This window comes from Protopterus annectens, chromosome 6.part0, assembly GCF_019279795.1.
Source record: "Protopterus annectens isolate FY-2018-M chromosome 6.part0, PAN1.0, whole genome shotgun sequence".
In the NCBI taxonomy this organism is placed as follows: Eukaryota; Metazoa; Chordata; order Ceratodontiformes; family Protopteridae; genus Protopterus; species Protopterus annectens.
Genome location: NC_056737.1, coordinates 940,357,507 through 940,383,555, shown reverse-complemented (window position 1 = coordinate 940,383,555; position 26,049 = coordinate 940,357,507). Strand labels below are relative to the sequence as shown.

At 35.1% G+C, this 26,049-nt stretch overlaps 1 long non-coding RNA gene across 1 annotated transcript in view; it reads left to right on the top strand.

Annotated features, from left to right (window-relative positions):
* LOC122804621 overlaps positions 1-25,311 on the top strand; it is a 399,814-nt gene extending 374,503 nt beyond the window's left edge. The window contains exon 2 of the long non-coding RNA XR_006365232.1: positions 23,198-25,311. This is a non-coding gene — a long non-coding RNA (uncharacterized LOC122804621). The remainder of the gene's footprint in view (positions 1-23,197) is intronic.
* The last annotated feature ends 738 nt before the right edge of the window (positions 25,312-26,049 follow it).

Genomic DNA, 26,049 nt, shown 5'->3' with positions numbered 1-26,049 from the left:
GACTATTTATATGTATCTTGTCAATATTTTCTCATAATTGTCGTATGTTCAAACAGTCATTGTTTTTGTTTTCATCATTGCACCCTCAGACAATTCACCACCCTATGTATGTTACTTTCTTTCTGTATCTCGTGGAGCTTTTCTCCTTGGGGATCTACTGAAAAGGTTTCTTTTCCACCTAGACAGACTTTCCCTATCAGCAAACGCAATTAATAAATAAATAAAATAAAACAAAATAAAACTGGGAAATCATGACTAACATGGATTCTACTAGGATGTAATGAATTTCTTTTGCTGCTGATTACTAAATGATATAGTTTCTAAACTGATGACTGCATTATTTGCATTTTGTGGTCACAGTTACTGTTATCACTGTTGTTTCACAGAAGTGCACTGTTGTTTTTGTTAATGTTTTAAGTTGCATTATGTGTATAGGTAAAGTGTTTTTGTTTGGAATGAAGGAGAAGCAGTTAGTGACTGGTATGAATCTGTTTGAAAATTTGCTATGAAAATGAAATTAGGAATGAGCGCTGTAATGATCTTACACACACACACACACACACACACACACACACACACACACACACACACACTCAGACATACACATACACACATATATACACACACACATACTCACACATACACGCATACACACACACGCACACACGCATGCACACACACATACAGTTGCTCTTTAGAAAGGTAGTGAATTTTGGTGCATTGTTTCAGTTCTTCTCTATATAAAGTGAACTGTTTCTTGTTTTATGATTTGATTATTTATTTATAAAGAAAATATAGTCCAAAACTAAAGGACAGGGAATGTAGTGCAGTTCACAAGGGAACAAAGTCATATTCCTAAAAGTATTTGGAGGGTGTTAGAGAGAAGATGAAATGATGATATTGCTGGGAGTAGATCACAGAGATAGGCTGTGATGTGCACATGAGAGCCATGAATGAAGTATGCAGAGGTACTGTGTTAACGCTGATTGTGTGTGAAAACCCAGACAGAGACATTCTACAATATTTTGGACAGCTGAGAGGTCTGCACAGCACAACCAACATCATATCTCGGCTAAGATGCCTGAAAACAATACATAAATGAGTCACTGTTTCAACATAAACAAAACACACTGTTCATGCCATTTTTAAATTGAACTGCAACAAGCATGAGGCTGCCAGCAGTACAACAGAAAGATACAAGCTCTTTCACCATTGCATAATTGAGTGGTCATAAACTTAACTGTAACTCCTTGAAAAGTAGTGTCACGTAAAATAGGAAAACACCCAGTGCGATATTGATTAGATTACAAAACTAAATATGAATGCATTTAGAGTCTTTATGTACTGCCACAGTTGAAGCCTGGGGAAAAAAATAAGAGCAAGTCTGAAAAAAACTGTCATGTGTCAATATTTCCAGCTCTCCTTTACAACTGTTAACCTAACATGACATCATGCTGGAGGGTGGAGTTTCAGAAAAATATGTTTCGAAATCCCAGTGAAAGCTTTGTCTTGAGAGTTCCAGCTAGGAAATAAATAATTCCACCAAAGAAAACACACATAACAGTTGCCACTATGGTAAGTGATGCTGCTATTGCATCACATGCAAAACAAAAGCAGAGCACTTTAAAAACTGTAGCAAACTATGTCAATATTCCTTTCATGGATGGTATTTTCTCTTTAATTTTAATAACTTTAGGAAAGCTGGTTTTGTTCTTCTTTTTGTATTTTCTAATTATATCTCTTTATATGCATTGTTGTTTCTTTGTCCTTTATTGCAGCCTGGTAAATTAGTCTTCATTCCACAACCACCTATGTACTCTGGCTTTAGCTTCTCCATGTTTTTGACTATTGCTCAATCTCTCATCAGTCAATAATTTGACTGTTTTCCCTTTTACTTTTTGCAGGGACTTTTCTCTTTTCTCAAATAAAACTTTCCTTTTTTTTCCACAAAGTTTTTTTTTTATTTTTCAAAAACATTTGATTGAATTCCATAGTATTTATACATAACATCTTAAATAACTATGTACACTATTTACATTAACCTGACACTATAACAGATCTTAATGTATGGAGTTACTTTATGAGTATGTCCAATCCATTATCAGAGTGTCTGATCAATTATTGTATAGTGTCAATCAACGATAAGACTTTTCTCCAAGGGTTGTTGATAAATGGCTTTGGATAAATTCTTAGTTCTTCAATTTTAATTTCCAATAATGCTATGGTCTTCAGTAGGCTGTAGAAGTCTTCCAAAGTTGGTATTGTGTTTGTATTCCATCTTCTTGTTATACATTTCCTTGAAATTGCAAGTATAGTTCATACTAGATACATGTTTGACCTATCCAAATGAGGACCTTCATTCACATTTAACAATATAAAGAAAAAACAGGGTAGGACCACCACGAGATGAAGCATAAAACAAAATTTATTACATATAAATGAGCGCTTTCATGTGCTACCAAGGCACGCTTCTTCAGATTTCACCAAACAATTCAGACATCTGACTATATATACATTTCATCCTGACTCAATTGACTAAAATTAGACACACCTCACAGCATAATTAATCACTCATTAAGTAATCATTATCATCAATTCAATATGAATCTAGGTTAGCCTCAGTAAAAGAACTAGTAGAACCATTTAAAAAGTAAACATATATATATAAGTCAGGATGAAATGTATATATAGTCGGATGTCTGAATTGTTTGGTGAAATCTGAAGAAGCGTGCCTTGGTAGCACATGAAAGCGATCATTTATATGTAATACATTTTGTTTTATGCTTCATCTTGTGGTGGTCCTACCCTGTTTTTTCTTTATATTAAGTTTTCTCTTTCTGGAGTTGGACCTTTGGACGACAGCGGAATCTCTTTATAGTATATTCACATTTAACAATACAAGAGCTTTAGTTAAATAAAATGATTCATTAAATAAAGCTTGTAGAAAGTTATTAATACCATTCCAAAATGGCTTAATTTTAACACAATCAAAGAAAATGTGATTCCAATCTGCATTGTATACTTGTTCACATATCCAACATATTCATTTTATGAAAGAACTAATTTTACTGATTCTGTCTGGGGTTAAGAATGCTCTGTGCAAGCATTTCCAATTAAAAACTTTCCAGTATTGTGTAAAGGATGTATATTTTATCAATAATAACATATTTGTTTTAATATCTTCTGTTAACTGTATTGAGTACCCTTTTGTTATATATTTCTAATATGAAGTTCTGGGTGTTGTTTTATAGTTTATCAATATTTTGTAAAATTTTGAGGTACTGTTTCCCATGTCAAAGTCATTATATATGATTTCATATATGTATTTTGCAAATTTAAGTATTTCTTTAAATGAAAAATTGTTAATTGGTCTACTTAAATCTTGCAAATATGACAAAATACTCTGTAAAGCTGGCCAGTCCTGTTGTAGAATTTTGTATGTTGTTTTTATTACTTGCATATCTAAAAATGTTAGTTCTTTGATACATTGGAGCCAACAAACAAATCCTTTCTATTCCCAGGAATTAATAATTGCTCTATATATTTTATGTGGAAATTTATTTGTGACTATAAATGGTGTTAAAAGATCAAACCAGATTTTTAAATCTATATTTGCATTAATAATTTTCCTAAATGAGTCAATGTAATAATTAATCATACAAGTTTTAATGTGTTTAGTTATGTTATATTGCATACTAATACATAATATGTGCCATGGCAAATTGTTTTTATCTGTTATTTGATTTTTTTTTTTTTTTTGTAAATCAAATTCATTTATTGATATTACAGTTAGTAATTCTTTCCAGTTTGCAGAGTAATTTGGACTTATCCAATCTGAGATTGTTTTAGATATTGATGCTTTTATATATGTTTCTATATCAGGAAAGTTTAATCCTCCCTGGTTTCCATGGGCTGATATGATGTATTAAAGCTATTCTGTTTCTTTTGGAAAACCAAAAAAGTTTTATTAGGCATGAATTTATTTCTTCAGTGTATTCCTTTCTGGTACGAGTTGTATTGCCAAGGCTATATATAGGATCTTGGGCAGTAAAATCATTTTTATTAACTGTAGTCTATCTTCAAATGTTAATATTATTTTGTTCCATTTTTCCACAGAGATTTCAATTGTATTGATGCTATTATTTTAGTTTTTTGAGACTAATTCATTATTATCCTTGCATAACTCAATTCCTAGATATTTTAAGGTAGATTCTTGTTTCCCTATGATGTGATCCCCCTTAGTCTGTAGTTTTTTCTTTTATTTAAAAATAACAATTTTATGTTGATTTATTGAAATGGAGTTCTGAAGTCATGTGAAATTTGTCAATTAATATATCTAATTTTTCTAATGTCTCTTTTGTATTAGATAATGTTAGTAATATGTCATCAGCAAATAGTATTACTTTAGAATTGTATTGCTCATAAACATCTATTCCTTTGGTTTTTATATTGTTATGAATTGAATCTGCCAATATTTCAATAGCTGGAGCAAATAGAATCAGTGACATGGGACATCCTTGTTTAGTGCCTTTTGTTATATGTATAGATTCAGAAGTAAAAGGACCTAACTTGACATACGCTAAATTATTTGTATATATGTATTCTTTAGGAGATGAACAAAGGATGCAGGACATTCAAATAGCATTAGGATTTTGAATAAATAGTCCCAATTTAGGGAATCAAATGATTTCTCTATATCTAAGCCTATTATGAGTGTTTCTTTTTCTTTACTAACATAATCTATAAGAGAAATTATCTTTTTAATATTGTCATGTGTGTGTCTATGATATATAAATCCAGTCTGATTATTATTTATTGTTTTGGATACTGGTATTTTCATTCTGTTAGTTAATATTGTCATAAATATCTTATAGCCATTATTTAATAATGATATAGGTCTATATGAGGTACAGAGGTTTGGGGATTTGTTTTCCTTTAGGATTAGTAGGAATATCTCCAAGAGGGTAGTATTAAAGCTTGTAACTGAATTTTTAACAGAGTTTTATGGAAGAGGGATAGTATCTTTGAAGGAAATTCCACCCCCACCCCTGGACAAGGAAACCACCATGAAAAACCTTTCAAAAGCAAATTTCACGTTACTTAATACCGAGGTGGAAAGTTTCAAAGACCCCATGCTAAAGGATAATGCTGTCCAAGTGGCAAAATCCTTTACTAATGCATTCTACGGGCATCTACAAGAATGCATGGATCGTGTTATCCCAAGCAAAACCAAGACTCACTCCTCCAAGAAAAGGAAACCAGTCTGGTGGACCCCTGCCATAAGCAAGCTATACAATTGAAGGAGGAAACTAGTACAGAAAAGAGTGAAATCCTAAGAAGGGAAGACATCCTTGATCAGTATCAGCAAGAAACTACAATCCTTCATTAAATCATCCAAGGCAACCTTAGAAAGAAAAATTTCAAATTACTCCAAAGATAACCACAAGGCATTCTTTAGCAATGTCAAGAATCTAAGTGGCAATGCTCAGATCTACTCAGAGTTAGTGCAGAATGGCACAAAATACACTGAACCAACATATATCACCAACATCCTGGCAGACAGGTTCAGTGCAAACTTCACCCCCCTCTCATCCCCAAAAGGGCCCATAACCATACCAGAAGAATGTACAGCCCCTGAAATCACAGACACTCAGGTTAAAATAGCCCTCTCCAAAGCCAAAAACACAGCATCAATGGGACTGGATGGTGTCCCAGGCTGTGTCCTTCACGAGCTCAAAGATGAACTAACCCCTCACCTAAACACACTGTTCAAACTCAGCCTCTCTGCAGGCTATGTATCCATAGAGTGGTGCACAGCAATGGTTATTCCACTCCAGAAAGGTGGAGTCACAACAGACCCCGGTAACTATTGCCCTATAAACCTGACTAGCTTGGTCTGCAAGGCTATGGAGCGCATCATCATGAAACTCATTAACAAAGACATTGGAAACCTCCAAACACTGGACCCTATCCAGTTAGGCTTTGGTAAGGGCAGATCATGTCTCCTAAACCTGGTGGACTTCTTTGAGACAGTTATCAAGGCTATAAATGAGGGAAAGGTGGTACACACAGCCTACCTCAACCTTGCAAAGTCCTTCAACACCATTCCCCATTCTGGTATTATAGACAAGCTCACTAGCCTGAACATAAACCCCTACATCACAAGATGGGTTTCCAACTGGCTCACGGACAGAACCTACATGGTGAGAGTTGCAGGAGCTAGGTCCGACTCTAAATCAGTTACAAGTGGCATTCCCCAGGGCTCAGTCATAGGACCCCTCCTGTTCGGCATATACTTCTCAGAGATACAGGCAAGCACAGGAGGACTATGGCTGACCAAGGTCGTAGATGACTGCAAACTAGGGGCTATAACTGACTCTCTGGCTGACACAGACATCCTCCAAAAGGGCCTCACTGAGATGGATACCTGGTGTCAAAATCATGGCCTCAAGCTAAAGGCAAAAAAAGTGCATAGTCATCCCCCTTGGAAAAAAACAAAGTACTCACAGGCTACCACATAGGTGGTATTCCCCTAAATACGGAAAACATAACAAGGGATCTGGAGACCCAAGTAGATAGTAATCTCTCCTTCAATAATAACAGTACCAAAGTGGTTAGAAAATCTTTCTATGTGGCCCACCTAATCAAAAAAGGGTTCACATCCTGATCAAAAGGGGTCATTGTGCCCCTCTACTCATCACTCATCAGACCCATCATAGAGTACAATGACCCATTTGGGATGTACCTTACAAGACACCTGCAACAGCTGGAAAGACCAAAGAAGTACCTCACCAAGAGGATCACTGGCCTCAAACAGATACCCTATGCAGCTCGACTGAAGAAATTCCAGTTGTACTCGGTTGCATACTGCCTACTCAGAAGTGCTCTCTGCCTGACATACAAGGCCATGTCCAACCCAGAATTGATGGACATGTTCCACCTAAAGAAAACCTTATCCCCTCGAGCCACACACTCTAGGGATCTAAACCTCACCACAACAATAAATAGGACGTGCAGGAGGGATAGATTCCTGTCCAAGAGACTTCCCATGCATTGGAACAAGATTCCAATCTACATTAGGCAGAGCTCCTCACTAACACTCTTCAAGGGAAACCTTGATGAGTGGATGGGAAACAGAACGTTTACCCCGAGGATCATTTCAATGGCTCTGCTGGACAGAGGCACAGGGAACTAATCTAAGGGGGTGCTGAAAGCCAACACATTCTGGCTAGGCTTATAAATGCCTTCAGGCAGATAGCCTAGTACCTACCTATGAACCTATGAACCTAAGTTTATAGATTTCCATAATTATGCCATATATACCTGGAGCTTTATTATTCTTCCCCTCTTTTATTGTATCCATAATTTCTTTGTAGGATATGGGTGCTTGCAGATCTAGTTATAATTTTTCTGGTACTTTTTTATATTAGAACATTTTTCATCTAGATTTAATTGATCAATATGTATATTTTCTTTTTGGAAATGTTCCATATAGCGATTTCTATAGGCATCAAGAATGTCACCTATATCTGAGACATTTTCCCTTTCTTTTCATGCAAGATATTTTTAATGTTATTAGCTTTTGATTGTATTTTGATTCTTGTGGATAAATTATGTAGATATTTGGGAGAAGTGGCCAAGGTATTAATTTTTAGTTTTTCTAAAGCTAAACTAGTTGTATGTGTTAGAATGCCATTGCATTTATTGTTTAGTATTTTTACTTTCTTTTTCATCTCCAAATGATTTAGATTTTTTTCAGCTTTTACTGACAAAAGTTTGGATTGTAGATCTAATAATTCAGAATCCCATTCTCGGATTTTTTTTTTATACCAAGTTAGGGTTTTACTATATATGTAAGCTTTTAATGAGTCCCATATCATTATTTTATTTATCTCTGTGGTGTAATTAATATATAAGAAGAACTGTAATTCAGATAATAACCAGAGTTTGAACTCTTTAATTTTAGTTATACGTGCTGGAATTCTGTAGTTAAAGATTAATAGTTTGTACCCATTTTGAAGTTTTAGTATCAGTGAATTGTGGTCTGAAAAGGGGCAGGGAGTGATTGAAAAATTAATGATTTTAGAGTGTAAGTCATGGGCAGCAAATATTTTATCTATTCTAGTTTGGGTACCAAATCTGTGATCTTGATGGGAAAACAACAAAGATTTATCTTCTTTAAATTTGAAAGTATCTACAAAAGGAAATGAATCTACCCACTTGTTTAAAGATTATGATACAGCAGATGTATGCAGCGGTCTTTTATTTGTAGTTTCAGTAATATCAAATATACAGTTAAAATCTCCTCCTAATATTAAGTTGCCTTTATAATTATTGGAAATGAAATCCAAGTGTTTTTTAACAGTTCCTGTTCCAATACCTGGGAACCAGTATAGATTGGCTAGGGTCCATATTTTATTATTATATTTAACTATTACTAATACCATAAGGCCTTCTTTATCTTCATACTTATAAATGATTTCTGTGTTAATCACATTTGTTTTCCATAAAATTGTTCCCCCTTTTGTCTTAGTCTTATAAGTGGATTGCGCCAATATCATATATTCCTTAGGATTCCATTTGTAATTGTCATTTGTTTTGAAATGAGTTTCTTGAAGGAATGAAGGAAGACAAATTGTGCTTTGTTCAGTTTTAAATATTTAAGTAGATTTTATCTCTTGCTAGGATTGTTTAAGCCATTGGTATTTAAAGATAATAAAGTTAAATCCATCTTAGGTTATTTAGGCTATGTATTTTTGTTTTATTGTGACTATTAAACATTTTCCTCTGATAACTATAAAGTATATGTTTGAGCTTTTAAAGGACATTATCAGTTTTATACTTTGTTTACCAATAAAGTAATGTTTTGGTCAGGCATACTAAAAATGTTTTTGTAAAATAAATTTAATTTAATAAATGTTAACAAAACTAAGATCCACACTAGCCATGGAATGAAAATCATTCCTAATCTGATGGATAAACCTAAGTCTATCAGATTATCACTCATACCTTGACAATCCAGAATATCTGAGCTCCATAAATTGAATTATCAGATGGAGAATATTTGTAATAGGAATCAGCAATATTTATATTATTTTGAACAGATACAGTATTATTGTAGATTAGAAAGAATTCTAATACAATATAAATGTCTTATTGTATAAGCAATTAATATTTACATGAAAGATAGATAAACAACTCAATCATAGTAAAGTAGGATGTATCATATATAAAACCTCAGTAAAAGATTATAGCACACAGTTATTTAACATGTTTACCCTTATTGATGAAGTCTTTCAAAACTTATTACTTAATATAAATAGATGATAATAATATTTATACTTAATGTTTATAATACAATGTATTTTACTGGATATATCAGAAATTATATTTCATTGTTTGCCAGCATTTAAGTAATCATTTTGTTTGTTGCTAACTTAATTAGAGCATCACGTTTGTTTTATGTGAATATTGATGAAATTTAGTGCATTTTAATTATCAGTGCATCTTCCCCCCCATTTCCTACATATAAGGATTTTCATATCTGTCATTTCTTATTATCAGGATTGATCAAACAGCACTCGTAGCTGTGATACCTGCCATAATTGATATTAACTATATTTAGACAGAATAATGATGAGATTTGTACTAAGAGCTTGCTACTATTATTTAACCAGGATATACATGACATTTCTAAATCATACTTTAACTGAAGAAGGCATTAGTCTCCATGACAGCATTTTTTTTCAAAACACTCTACTGTTACTGCTATTATATATGATGTTAATTTGTTACATTTGAGTCTGAACTCTGATGAATGGTACCTTGTTGAATTAGTTAATTAATTACTTAAATTATTATAAGTAAAATCAATGAAAAATGAAAAAGATAAGTATTCACTGAGTTCAAGTAGGGGAATAGAAACTTCTATGTTTATATTATATGTTGCTTTGTTTGGCTTATATATAATGTAAATAGTAACACATCTTAACCTACCTTTGTTTGTGAAGAATTATTGGACTCTGAACATTCTGAATAAATCATTACTGTTTCTCAGTTGTTTAAAAAACTCTCCTTTTTTAAATAAAAACAGATGATAAGTGATGTATCATATCAGTTGATACTTTGAGAGATGTAGTTGTAAGAGTTATTTTTTTGGGCCAGCTATCTTGGAATCAGTTTTTGGTTTCTTCTTTCTAGCATCAGTCCAATGATTTGTTTATTTTATTATTTTAAGAATAGGGGGCATCCATTACATTTCTTCTGTAATAGACACTATGTTGTTTTTGATGAATATAGTAGCTTCTTCTAAGTCATTAAAGGTTCTCATCTCATTGGCAAAATGTATTTTTATCTTAACTGGAAAGGCCAGTTGTGCTTTAATGTTATTTTGTTTCAACAGTTTTATTATTGGCCAAACTTTTTTTCCTTTGTTCTAGTATTCTGGAAGAATAATCATTGCCAAACCTGAGGCTTTGATTGTATTTTAAGGGTGATTTTCCCAAGCAGATTTTAATATTAGTTCTTTGTCCAGAAATGAAAGAAATTTTATAGCTATGGATCTAGGCGGAATATTTGTTGAGTTAGAAGCAGGTTTCCTCAGTGCTCTATGCTCCCTTTCAATTCCAAATGAAAATCCCTCTTTCAAGTCTAAAAATTCAGGAATCCAGGTTAAGACTTAAATAATGTCTTCTCCTTCAGTGTTTTCAGGATACCAAAGATCCTGATGTTGTTTCTCCTTTCCCTGTTTTCTAAGTCATGTATTTTATTAAGCAGCCATGTATTCTGTTTAAGCAGAAATTCTTTTTGGAATTCTTCTTCTTTGAGTCTCCCTTCAATGTCATTTAGAGAAGTCTCCATATTTGTTATTTTTGTATGGTATTGCTGTAATAGTTCCTTAAGAGTATCGGTCTGTTTTTGAGAATTTAATTTGAGGTTTTCTAAGTCATTTTTAAAGATAGTTCCTGTAAGGTAGATGTAATCAATTGCAGTTCTTTTTTCAAAGCAGCATCTGGATGAGAATTCCTTGAGTTGTTCATATTCAGTGACTCAATATATCTCCAAGTTACTTGACAGGAAAATGTTTGTATATCTCCACCAAAATTGATATTTACATAGTTTAATAGTTTATCTATAGATTTATGATGTTTTGAACTTGAAAATGATAAAATGTCCTATATTATTATACTAGTTTATGGAGCTCTCAAAATTCACTACTCTTAGTTGGCCATCTAGGCTCTGCCCTCTCAAATACAACTTTCTTGATGTCTTCCCACAACTCTTGTGATATTCTACTATTTGTATCTAATGTGATAAATTTCACAGAGACTTTCAAGTTCCTGTGGCAAATTTCAAGATCATACTATTTTAAGTATTTGTTTGTCTATTTATTTTTTTTTTTATTTTGTTTTATTTTATTGTACTTGCTTTTGATTACATAGGAAGGTCCGACTGGGCTGAAACAGCCCCTCCAAAGTGAAGTTACAGAAAGAAAAGCTCCAGAAATGTATAACACAATCAAAAGGAGTACATAAGTATTGAAAATTCAAAAAAATATATGTATATAATAAAGCAGTACAATGAACTGTTTAAGAAAAATACAAAAATCAGTGCATATGAACTGAATGGACAAAGAGAAATAAAAGCAGTACTCATAAGCAGTTATAGAAGGGAGAAATATACTGTACTTGAATTAATGTACACCCCACCTCATGTTTGTGCAAGATCTAATGTTTTACATGCTTATTCCTAGTAGATTTTTTCTTTTGTTTCGCTTTGTTTTATAGAAAAGAGCATAATGGTTAATTCAGAGAGGACATGTGAGCAGGCATATGATAAACAGAGTAACACAGTTAATGATAAGTAAGAAAATGTAAGGTTAACAGAGAGAAGATGCCGGAAGTAGCAGAGAGATGCATTGTGGGTTATAAAAAAAAGGTAAAAGAATGTGATGTGAAAGGTGGTGAGCAGAGCAGGACTCTGAAAGTAGACAGGTCTGGTTAGATATAACATCAGCATAGTATTTGATACTATCAGTGCCAACTGGGATATTTTTCTAAATATACCTGAACTACAAGGAGTGATTGGAAATAAGCCTGATTTTACATTTAGGAACAACACATCTCTCAAAAATCAATTTTGTTATAGAACATTGAATCCTCCTAGCTATGCCCAATCTGACAGAAAGAGTACCTACACCTGTAGAAGGTGTATGGCTTGTATATGCATACACACTGGGGGTCATTTTCTTCACCCCCAACTTGGCTTCACGATTGACACTAGTTTTTATGCGGATTGTCAGACCCAAGAATCTGGTATACTTCTGTTTCTGCATTACTTGTTTTTCCTACAATGTAGGTAAGACAAACAGGGCTTTCAAGGATACGATTCTTGAACATTTGAGAGACATTAGAAATGTAAAAGTATCTAGTGCTTTAGCTATGCATGTTAATGAGACAGGCCCCAGTCATAAGTTCAAGTTCTTTGCTTTAGAGTTAGTGCATGCTAATATTCGAGGTGGTGATTTATTAAACAAGACTGAATCCATAGAACAGAAATGGATTATACAGCTTCAAGCTGACAAACCCCCGGGTTTGAACAGCAAGGTATCAATAAAACCTTTCCTTAAAGCAAGAGCTCTGAAACATCGTTAGCCCTTAATGTTAATATGATAACATCATTTTTTTTTATCATGATGTTCCATGACTATATTTATATCTCCCAATTATGCATCTGGTAGCATATGCATGTCATACAGTTTACACACCATTTTATCCTTATTTTTGTTAATTATACATTTAGTACCAGGCAGTTTTTATTAGTGCCATATAATAGTCACACTAGTTCAACTACTTCTGCCTTTAGACTTTCAGTAGATCGACTGCTTTGTTTTTCATGTTTGTCCATGCTGATACAGCAAGGAATCAGCATGATGTTTTAGGCATTTTATTATTAGTTGCTGATTTTATAAATGCTGCGACTTATTTGTATAATAATCTGTTTTTAGGTATATATATATATATATATATATATATATATATATATATATATATATATATTGTGTTTTTAAGGTTGCAATAGTTTGATAGTGTTTAACATTGTGGATGTGAGGTGCTTTCAGTTGTCAGCACAAAGCAAGTCTATTTTGCACTACAGTATGTAATTTAAATATACTGACCTTTCCCTTTCTTTAAGACTTGTACTTGATTGGCTGCTGTAACATTTAAATAGTTATCTGTTACATTGTATTTAACATGGTCTGATGAAGCGGAGTTTGTTTATCTGTGAAAGCGCTTACCTGTTCGTATTTTTCAGAATAAAAGAATCAACAAAGCAAAGCAAAAACCAGGAATTTGTTGGGTGGTAGTCTGGATGGATTTTAAGTATCAGAAGGTTTTCAGTTTGTCTCAGAGCTGCAGAAATGGACTTCCAAAGTTTAGAGACATAATGAGGAGTGCTGGATTTAATTACAGAAAGATGCTAATTATCTCCTGAGCATAATATATGATTTGGGAATAAAGATGAATGACATTTTCAGTATATGGCAGTTGTACTGTTTGTAGATGAGATTATGAGTAGCTGAAGTCGTATCTGAGTTCTGCCCAGTATAAATGTTTCAAGGTCGGAGGGGATGATTTGCTTCAAATTTAGCAGCTTTGTTATACGACTGTTCTAATTTACTTTGCTGAGAGACTTTTAGATTGCTTAGTATAGGAAATGCATAGCATAGGAAGTAGATAAGTTATGGTAATGCTTTTCTTGCTATATTTTGTGAGAAAGAGTTTTTCTATGTGCAAACAGCATATTTTTTCATGAGTTTATTATTGTATGTTGTAAGGTTATCAATTATTTCTCCAAGTAATTTGGTCTGAGTTACAGCTTCTGTGTTGGCATCTCTGGCTGAAGTTAGAATGAATATGTGGTTTTTGATGAGAAAGATATTCTGGAATGAATAGCACCAGTTTACATTTTTTTTTAGAATTCAAGAGTAGTTAAGAATTCTCTAACCAGGTTTTGACTGCAGAGAAAGACTTGTGAGTTTGTTGTTGCAGATTAGCTATTTTTTTTTTTTGCCTGAGAAGGCAAAAGTTCAATATGTACAGTAGCGTCATCTACATATGGAACAATGGAAGCATGTTTAGTGGAAGCGTGGAGGTCGTTTAATGAAATTGTTAAAGAACAGAGGACCAGGATTCATCCATGAAGGCCACCAACAGATACAGACTGGAAGAAAGAAAATTCAGTTTGCCATTTCTCTGTTAGCAAGATAGTTGTGAAACCAGGGGAATGATGAGTCACTGAGCTCACCGAAAGAAAGTTTTTGTAGTAATTTTTGATGTAAAAGAGTGTTGAATGCCTTCACCTGGTAAAGGAAGCATGAGAAGGCCAGATTACCTGCGTTTCTATGAAGGTTGATGTCACTGATGAAGCTTATGAGTGCAGCAGATGTGCTGTGGTATGGGGAAATCCATGATGAGTTAGGCAGAGGAGGTGGTTTTCAAAAAGATGTTTAAGAATCTGCAAATGGATGCACCTCTCAAGGATTTTTGATAACGGAAATAATATACTTATTGGTCTATAGTTAGAGATATCCCTAGATTTGCCACGTTTGTGGAGGCAAAATAATTTTTTTCATAGGCTAGTCACATAGTTGTCTCTAGTAAATCTGTTTATCATGATAGAGATGAAGGAGGCTGTTATTTTTAAGCACTCAGCAGGTAAGTTGTCTGCTGCCAAAGTAGTAGCGTTTTTTCTTTTGTTTGCCTTCATTTAATGTGGGTGGCAGTCAGTAGTTAACATGTTAGGGATATCATTGATACTTACAGGATAGAGTTATTGGTGTCATTTACTAAGGAAGTTAGTGACTGGATAAGATATGAGATAAAGTGATTTGTAAGTCTATGAGTTTAGTTTGATGTGAGTGAGATGAATTGAGTAGTTTGACAAGGCTTCAGGAAGCTGTTTACTGATGACCAGAAAGATTTAGGATTATGTTTGCGCCTTGAAGTGATATAGTATGAACTTCTATCCAGTTTTATTTATTTGCTTAGATTCCTAAGATACCTATACATGGTGCCATAACTGGCTCATCTAACACCCGGTGCTGGACCACAGTATACTATCCTACCACCTCAGCTCTTCAGTTAAAGAGCAGAAACAAAAGGGTCCTGCTTTTACTCTATACCTCGCTAACACTGCTACAGTCAGATCTCTGCCCAGCTCTTCAAATGAAGAGCAAAAAACTATATTGTTTAAACTGTAAGAAGCTTGTTGTGTCTTTCGGCTTATAGGGGTCGCCACAGCGGGACTCCGGTCCGCTAATGTTTGGTAGTGGATTTTTACGTGTCGAGTTACCAGCCCTGATGCACAACCTTCAATGAAGGCACACCCATTCACGTATGCCTCCACACAGAAGATGATCTAGCTGAGAATCGAACGTGACAACGTCTTGCTGTGAGGTGACATAATTGCCCCATTTGTAGCCCTCAGCTTATACACTTTAACACTCGCAAACAACTGAAGTGCCTTTCTGTACCGGCATTCAGAAATGCTGGTACAGAAAGAAAAGAAATCAGGAACCGCAGTTCCCAATTGCACCTGGGTGGCTACCACCTTCACCCCACCCTTGCTACACTTCGTCCTATAAAGCAATAGTTTTGCTTGTAATTTGTTTTCTGATCAAAATTTCCAAGCTCTGTGTCTTTGCCTTTTGAGCATATTTGTCTTCCCAGATAACCAAAGTGCAGGGTGAGATTTAACTCTTAGTTCTTAAAGGGGTGTCTACATTAAGGGTGATAAGAAAAACGTTGTTGATGTCAGTGACATCATCTAATAATCACAGAGTTTTTACATTTTGGAGAATTATTTTTGGAATGCAGAAATATTTATTTTCTGATTATAATGGTGTTGCTTGTGGAAATGGCTTTGGCATCTTACTGTGAGTGCTGGGAATTAAGGATGCAGTCTAAAATAGATTCACATTTAGTGTTTTCATTTTATCTAGTTGGTGCTGTTAATATTTGGGTGAAAGCATATAGTTGTAAGAACTTTGAGGGGGTTTCACTGCTGACTGACTGCCAATCAATGGTTATGTCACCCAGTATAACTGTTTCTTGAGGAATATTGGAAGATATTCAGGAAATGATTTCTTCAGTGGTAGATATGTTGTTCCCTGTGGGGATATCCAAAGCAATGATGGCTAGGTTCTTGTGACTATTAAGCTTAATGTGTGAGATAAGAATCTGTACATTGCTGAATTCAGAGACTGTGATGAGAAAAAGGAAAGAGATGCATAATATGTTTTGAAGATAATAGCCATTATACCTGCTTTCTTGTTTATTCTCTCTGTTCAGAGAATGCTAATCCCTGTAGCTAAGATTTCTTTGTCTTTAGCATCCTATTTTAACCAGGTTTCAGCTGCTACCAGAATATAAGAGTAGCAGGTTGCTATTTAAGCATGTACTTCTTCTAATATTGTTTTGGATAGTGTTGGTGAAGGAGCGGTCTATTTATTTGTGTTAATGTGCTTATAGTCACTGTTTATTGTGTAGGACAAGGGTTGGGATGCATCATGCCCTCACTTAGACGGAGAGACTGAAAGCAGTGGGGATTACAGGAAGCCTTTTGTATTTTATGTTGGCCTTAAAAGCTTTCTGAAGATGTGGGTTTTTCTTTAGGAAATATGTTTTGAGGTAATGAAAATGATTGTTATAGTGCAAAGTAGGTATATTCTGAAGTGACAATTTGTGTTTTTTAATAAAGGTAGATTGAAGGAGGTAGGTGGGGTAAAGGTAGCAGTGATAGGATGTGAGATGAGAAAGCAATAGTGGTAGGTTTGCTAATAAATGAATTGGTGTAATAGTACATTTATGGAGAGCAAGATATGATGAAGTAAGAAAAAAGAGAATGAAGTAAATTCTAATGGGAATAGACAAATGAATGTATAATTAGAATTTGGTTAGTAGAAGGGTGGAATATTTGACTTTGCTACTTAGGATAGCTTAATTAACTGCAGTAGAGTGTAGATGATATGGCATACAGCTAATGTGGAAGGAAGAAGAGGTCAGGTAGATATATATGCAGTGTAGGTAGGCTTCTATGTGAAATACTGAGTAGCTCTCTAGCAGTTGGAAGATCATAGTTGCTGTGTTGCTGTGTGGGGAATTTGAGCAGGGAGGAGGTATTTAAGATATTTATCAAATGGCAGCAGAAGAAACACCCCTCTACCCGTATATATTCTCTGTCTCTGTCTTTCTCACTCTCTCGCTCTCATATCTACTGTTACTGCTAATTCATTTTTAGTCCTTTCCCCAACAGTACCATTATTCAGACAAAGTATGAAGAGGCATCTAGAGGAGTTGTCATTCAAGCAGCCATAAGGGTTGGTTGCACCTCTGCCAACATTTTGGCAATGAGGACACAATGGTTAGGCGTTAACTCCTCACTTGGATATGAAAATGAGTGACCCAGGATTCATGCTTCTCACTAAAGGTGATTTCAGCAACTGCCATTTATGCAAAGTAAAATCATAGAAATTCATCTCTGAGTGAATCTAACGGTAAATGTTTTTGCAAGGGACAAGTTCCCTGCACCTCCCATGCAAACAACATGTCCCACATCCCCTAACTAATGCACACCAACTCCACAGTCACACAACAGTGGAGAAAAGTGCAAAGTCAAGTAGTACTGAAAGTGGTTTAAATGCTCTTGCTTTACACATGTATTATTAAGCAATTAAGTAGCTTCATGGAGTATGACACCATTAATAACATCAAAGCATAACATTTTACTTCTATTTTGCTTCATTAAAATGGCATTTTTTACACTAAGATTAGCATGCAGAAATTATTGCCTTTTCCTACACAGGTATGGATAATGTACTCTGAGTAACACTATTGTTTTTATTGATGTTTTATCATTTGGTCACGTCTGACTCTTTGTAGCCAAACTGAATACCAGGCCTGTTTGTCAATAACTGCTTCATTAAATTCTTGTATATTTATCTTCATCTATCTAGCTTAACCTCTGCAACCACTTCTTCATTTCTCCATGATCTTTTCAAGTGTGACTTTCTATTCTAGTGAACCCTGTCTTTTTATTATATGACCAAAATATTTCAAGTTTAGTTTCACTACCAGACCTTCCAGTGAACAGCCTAACATTTATTTATTTTTTTTAAGTATTGACTGATTTGATTTTGCAGTCTATGGAATTTTTATGTTTTCTCTAAAAACACAGTTTAAAAGCACTGCTTTTCTAGTGAACAGCTTTATTTATACTCCAGCTATATATTACTTCTAGGAAAACCATAGCTTTGGCCACACGGGCCTTTGCTGACAATACGGTGTCTTTGCTCTTTAAAACTGTATCCATATTTGTGTAGCTTTCCTTCTAAGAAGCAAGCCTATTTTAATGTCATGGATTTCATGGCTGCAATCACCATCTGCAGAGATCTCTGACTTTGGGAAAATAAAATGTGTCACTGCCTCAAGTTCTTCCCTGTCTATCTGCAAAGAATTGATAGGGTTAGATGGCATCATGTTATTTATTTATTTTTTATGTTGAGTCAGCAGTTCCAGGTTCTTATCTTTTATTACTATTTTTATGATGAGTCAGCAGTTCCAGTTTCTACTTCCACCTTCATCTGTATGCTCTTCAACTCTTCCTCGCTCTCCACCATTGCAGTGGCATCATCTGTGTATCTGAGGTTGCTTATCTTTCATCTAGCAATTTTGATTTTGATTGCAGCATCTTATTCATCTAACTCAAAATTTTGCATGAAATATTCATAGTATAAAATTAAATAAGTAGGACAGAGAATATACAGCCTTCTTGCACTCTTTTCCCACTCTTGAACCTATGAGTCTTCCCGTATTCTGTTCTGTTGGTTGCTTCTTGTTCTGCATACAGATTCCTCAGGAGGCAAATAAGGTGATCCCCTTTTTCTAATAATTTGCCACAGTTCATTATGTTCCACACAGTCAAAATCTTTAGAGTAGTCAATAAAGCAGACATAAATATTCTTTCTGGAGCTTTTTCTGTTATGTAACGGATGTTGGCAATTTGCTCACTGATGCAGTTATCAGTCTGTACACTGCTGTAGTCTAGCTTTCAGGATTTTAAACATTACTTTGTTAGCATGTAAAACAAATGCAATTGTTTATAACATAAGTATTTTTTTAACATTGCCCATTTTGGGAATTAGAATGTAGTTTGACCTTTTCCACCGCAATAACTACTGTTGTGCTTTCCAAATTTGCTATCAAATTCTAAAGGCATTATTTTGCAAGACTTAAAAAATGTACCTGAAATTCCATCACTTCCTTTAGCCTTGTTATTAGCAATGCTTTCTAGGGCCAATTTAATTTCACTCTCTAAGATATATGGCTCTATACCAGAGAACACACCATCATATCTGTCAGTGATGTTGGGGTCCTTTTCATACAGCTCTTCTCTATATTCATAGGTTCATAGTTGAGTACTAGGATAATGGCCCTGGAGCCAACACAAGCCTAGCCCAAGAATATTCCCAGTTGTCCTGTTGCCGGACATTAGTTCCTTGTGCCCCTATCGAGCAAGGCTGTTGAGGTGATCCCCAGGGTGAATTTCCTGTTACCCATCCACTTGTCAAGAATTTTTCTTGAAGAGGGCTAGTGAAGTGCTCTGTTTGACATGAATGGGGAGTTTATTCCAGAGTATGGGAAGTCTCTGGGTTAGGAACATGTCCCTCCTGCAGGTCTTGTTTATTGTGGTGATGAGGTTGATGTCTTTGGAGCATGTGGTGCAGAGGGACTGCAACTTTTTCAGATGAAGTATTTCTAGCAACACTGGGTCAGACATGGCTTTGTATGCCAAGCAGAGATTGCCTCTAAGTAGGCGATATGAGACGGAGTATAGCTGGAGTTTTTTGAGTCTGTCTGCATAGGGCATGTGTTTGAGTCCTAGGATCCTCTTTGTGAGGAATTTTTGTGGCCTCTCCAGTTGTTGCAGGTGTCTAGTGAGGTACATGCCAAATGGGGCATTGTACTCTATAATGGGTCTAATGAGTAAAGAGGAATTATGACTTCTTTCTTCTTGGATGAGAAACCTTTTGTAATGAGGTGTGCCACATAGAAGGACTTTCTAACTATAGTGGCAATATGGTTGTCGAAGGATAGGTTGCTATCTACCTGTGTCCCTAGATCTCTTATCACACCTTGGGAGTTGAGAGGGCTTCCATCAATGTGGTAGTTCATGGGCACCATGTTTTTCCTGAAGGGAATGACGATGCACTTTTTAGCATTGAGCTTAAGACCATGGTTCAGGCACTAGCCGTTGGTGTCTGTGAGGCCTTTTTGTAGGATGTCTACATCAGCTTGAGAGTCAATAATAGCTCACAATTTGCAGTCATCCGCAAATTTGGTTAACCAGAGTCCCTTGGTGTTGGCCTGAACTTCAGAGAAGTAGATACCAAACATGAGAGGATGCAGGACAGATCCCTGTGGGACTCCACTTGTGACTGCCCAGTAGTCGGATTTGGAGTCAGCTACTTTCACCATGTGGGTTCTGTCCATGAGCCAGTTGGCAACCCATCATATGACATAGGGGATAATGCCTAGGTTAGTCAGTCTGTCAATGATCCCTGAGTGGGGGGATGGTGTTGAAGGCCTTGCCTAGATCAAGGTAGGCTGTATGGACTACCTTGCCTTCATTAACCGCTCTGATGACAGATTCGAAGAAGTCTATCAGGTTGAGCAGACATGATCTCCCCTTCACAAACCCAAACTGTGAGGGGTTCAGGTTTGAAGGTTCCCTATATCCCTATTTATGAGGTCCATAATGATGTGCTCCATGGCCTTGCAGATCAAGCTCATCAGGCTGATAGAGCAGTAGTTTCCAGGGTCAGTAGTTGCTCCCCCCTTTGTAGAGAGGAATGACTGTAGTGGTGCGCCATTCGGTAGGAGCAAAGCCTGAAGTGAGGCTGTGGTTGAACAAGGCACTCAGGTGTGGTGCTAGTTCCCTTTGTAATTCATGTAGAACACAGCCAGGTATATTATCAGGTCCCATGGAAGCTGAATTTTGGGCTTTGGATAGTGCGGCATCTACCTGTGCAGCCGTGATATTAGGGATTTGGCATTCCTCAGGTACTGGGATGGGCCCTTTAGGGGGTGAAGGGGGGTAAAGTTTGTACTAAACCTGTCGGCCAAGTTATTGGCAATATCTGTTGGTTCAGTATAAGTGGTGCCATTGTGCAGTAGTTCAGAGCACCTTTGCGTATTGTTGTGCAGATTCTTGACATAACTGAAGAATGCCTTGTGGTTGCCTTTAGCATCTGTAGCAATTTTGTTTTTGTAACTAGCTTTGGAGGATTTCATGAAGGATCTCATTTTTTTGTTGAGACTTACAAAGGAATTTTTCCAGTCTTGGGACTTTTCTCTTTTCTGAAACAGTTTTTTTCTTCTGCTGTAGAGTTTGTTAATTTCAGGGGACCACCAGATTGGCTTCATTTATTTGGAGGACAGGATCTTGGTTCTGTTTGGTATGGCATGATTCATTCACTTTTGCAAGTGCTCATACAGCACCTTGGTGTATGATTCAGCAGCCATACATCCATTCCATATTTGTTTGGATGATGTGAAGTTTGACACTTCTGTCTTTAGAAGCTCAAAATTGGCTTTGGAGAAGTTCTTCACAGTGGTTTCCTTCATGGGCGGTGAAGGTGGGATTTCTTGCCAGATCTTCTGAATATATTTGATTTTCTTTTAGGTTTCTCCCATCTTTGTCATTTTTCATGCTCATTTTTACTTATAAGTTTCTGTTAATGTCACCAGCCTTCACGAATATTCTGTTATCTTCCAGTTCTTTGAACTATTTATTTATGCCTCCTTATCTCTTCTTGCAGTGTTCTGAAACTCTTGTGTTCAATTTGACATAATAATGAATTTGAAATATTTAATACAGGTTGATGATGTAAAACATAAAATGGCAAGTGATATTTATTTTAGTAAGCAGAATTAAGAAAGAAAAGTATGCTAAGCAATAATTTTTCAGATTAACAGTCTATTTTAGTAAGCAGAATTTATGTTGGAGTCCCTTTTGTCTCCTGTCTCTGAGTACCTTACAAATTCATGGCATTTTTTTATCAAAGGCAAATACACTAGCAGTACTGTTTTGTTTGGACGTGTTGCTGGATTACTCATTTAATAATGAGTGAAACCTTGATGAGCCATTGCTGTTATATTATTTTCACTGTGACACAAGGGTAATGTAATAATTACTAGATCAAAACAACACAAAACAACAGATAACTATACCAAATATATTTCTTCTCTGCCACTGGTGTTTATGCCAACAAATATTTTCTAACCCTGTAATATGTTAACATTTATGGTGAAATATAATTTCCATAAATTTTAAATGTTTCAAAAAATGCTTATCAAGAATCTGACTTATTTATGGCTGCAGACACCTGAGCCAAAACTTTGTCATTGTACTATGCTAACATTAAAGAACTGTTTTATTGCATACCTGATGTCAAACACTATGCTATACCACTGAAGCCATGCTATTGGATGTGTCAAATTAAGAGTGCATAATACTGTGGAATGGAAGTTCCTGCACAATAAAATGAGTCCGAGTTTCTTCCCTGCTCTTAAAAAAACTTCACATAAACACTTCGAGCTTAGTTGTGAATTCATTGAACTCCTTCATAGAAACAGAGCTGCGTTACCTGGAGCAGCTTGCATATAATTATATCCATTCTTCATTGGACCTACATTAAACCATCTCAGACACGTCATACCTTCCTGCAGGTCTTAATAGGAAAACAGTCTGATGTCAGCAAGATGCAAACACAGCTTATTGATACCATGTCGTCTCTTCTTATTTCGGAGTCATACACCATCTATTGATCGTCTACACAGCTTAATTGATTTTTTTTTAATGCCGCAAGTTCCCTTAAACTGTCTTACTTTATAACCATATAGTATTTTTCTAGTTTTTGCCACTATGATTTACTGCAGCAATAATATCAGATGATTCTAAATCTGATTCTTTACTCCATACAAAGTTTCCGTATGTCACAAGATGTGCTTTAAAAGACTTCATGCAAGTATTTAGAATATGATGGATTGTTGTTCTTGTTAAGTATTTTCTGAGTAATTCTAGATTCATATTCACCATAATGTACATTATTAATTGTTCTTCTTATTTTTCATAGGTAAGTATAAGGAAGAAACCTGGAAATTTTAAAATCAAAATGGTAATTCCTGCTGGGAATGATGGAGACAGAGGAAATCAGGAAAAGGAGAGCACAGAGGAAAGCATCCTAGCAATGCTTGGGATAATAGGAACCATTTTAAATTTGTTGGTAATAATATTTGTGTATATTTACACCACGTTATAAAACACTCTGCAGATAAGCATGAAATGAATTGCTCCTTAGCAGTGTGTAAAAGCCATACTGACACTCTTTATTAAACTGACTCTGGGCAATAGCATTGTAGCTCGTTTCCTGGGGCCATGAATCACACAAGAACAAGGAGAAATACAGCCATTCTGTCATACCTAATACTGACTGCACTGCTAATGGCATGTCTCATTGTTTTTAAACTGTGTTTTCAGCTGCAGGGTTGCATAGAAAAGGACCATCACTTTATATGCTCTGCATTCATTCGTGCGGAACTCAGTAGTATGGCAAACAAACAAATGAAAGACAGTGTGTTAAACAGAAAAAAACAGCAGTATGTCAAAGCACATTTGATTTTAGACACTATTTTATATGCGCACTTGCAAAGACAACCCAAGTGGCTCAAACATATTAGCCAACATTTCACTTCAGTGATGTTTTATATAATCTAAATCTATCATCTTCAAGGCAATGATATAAATACATTATCTTTTGTTGCAGAATTTATAAAAGCATGTTCTCTGCTTTACTTACAGTCAATATAATTTTTAAACAGAGAAAAAGCTTTCAGTATTACTTTTATGATTAATATTTGATTGTACTTGTAAGGTTTGTCTGTATATGGTTTTCGTATTTTAATACATCTAGTGCTCAGATATGAGTCTCTGTTAAAACAAATCTCATGTTTCTAACACCAAACAAGAAGCTATCATGAGGATTCAAGATTTCACATGATTAAGAAATGTTACTTGCATATTTCCAGTTCTAAACTATTTAGTTCTGAGAAAAGATAAACCATGTTTGCACAATTAACGTTTACAAAGCTGTTTACAGTATAGTTTTTAACATAACATCCATATGCAACATCATCACTATATGAAACTACAAATGGTTCTGCCATAATAAGGCATGCATAATGAATAACCTGCTTTAAAGCTTGGTTTGATTTGGAAATTAATTAATGCTACAGGTGCATCTTGGGGCACACGATAAGTGTTACCTGTTAAAGAAGTTAACTGCTTATCAGTCTACGTATAGAGTTAAAAAACTATAAAAGTGATAACATTACAGTATTATCAGCATATTGTTCATAACAGTTTATTTTTATCAACTCAGTAGGTCAAATTGCACAGTACAGTGTATTGATTTTATAGTAGTCTATGTAAGAAATGCATAGTGATATTGGTTTTGCAATTGTGTTACGATGCAATAATTATAGTATTGCAAGCTTTATGTCAGGTTGTACAACTTAAGACATCACTTCTAGGAACATATGAATTGTACACTTTCTTTTAAATGTGCCAAGCACTGCTGTTAAGTATCACAGAAGTTCGTTTAAGGAACCATGTTATATTTCATTTTGAAGAAATGCATCACGTCATTTTTCTCTGCATGTTAATAGATAAATAACAGCATTTGCATGTTAACTGCATTCAGTTTTATGGAGTTCTGTAACTTCAAATACAAAACAGTTAAAAAATGTCAGTAAAAAGGACAAATGTAAAATGCTAAGCAATCACAAATACATAAACACTGTATAATATATTTTACAATAATATTCTCTCTGTATGCATGGGAGTGAATCCAGGATCCAGGATTCTCTCTGTGTTCTCTTAATGAGTCCAGAACTGCATTTTGGCATATCATTTACATAAACAGTACTATGCCATATGGGTTTACACATTTTTAATTTTCTTGAGGAAAAGTAAAGACAATGAATGCATATTTAGTAAGCAGAGTGTTTGTATCCCAGTCCTGTGTGTGGAGTCTTCAATTGTTCATTTTTATTCTAAGCACTGCTTTTTAATTAAACTTAATTTACATATTACTTGCACTCATAGACATTTTATTAAGTATATAGTGAAAAACAGCCAATTTGTCAAATAAATCATTCCTAAAAGTCATGTCTTATTGCCAGAATGATACTCTGATATCAGATTTTACCTTTTTTCTTGGTTAATCTTCATGCTGATGCTTGAAATATGTATCCATCATAACTGCAGCAAAATCTTTGAAATACCTGATGATTTAGTGGTTTGGATTTCATGAAGATTTATGAAACATCTGATAATCAGAGTGTAATAGTTAGGATAAACAGTTTCTTAATTAGGTGTCAAGTAATAAATGCAGTCCTGGTAGTTATTAGGTATTACATAGCCAAGAATTATAATGAATTTGACTCTTTTAAGAAATAAAACATTTTTTCCTCTGACACATTAATTTTTAAAGAAGTACAACAGTTATACTGGCAACTCACTGGGGCACTGATTTTTTCATCATAAACGTCAGGTCTCTGACCAGTTTTTATTCAACTTACGTTCTCTGCTGTCTTTTAAAATACAGATGATAAATTCTAAAGCAGATTCAGTAAAGATTTGTTGACTGCAAAACTATTACAGCTTTGAGTAACTATATTGGGAATAAATATGCCATAAATAACGGTGCTAAAATCTGTGATACTGTTTGTGTTGTGAACTTCATTCCTGTCTAGAGTGTTTTTAGTCGACCCTCTGTGTTGATACTGTGTGGGAGCTGGTCAGAGGATCAAGGAGCTGTTAACAAGTTTCTTCCTGGGGTCCAGTGTTTGATTGTCTCATCCTCCATTGCCTGTGTGACTCTGACCAAGTCAGTTAACCAAACAGCACTCCCAGGCTAAGTCTGAA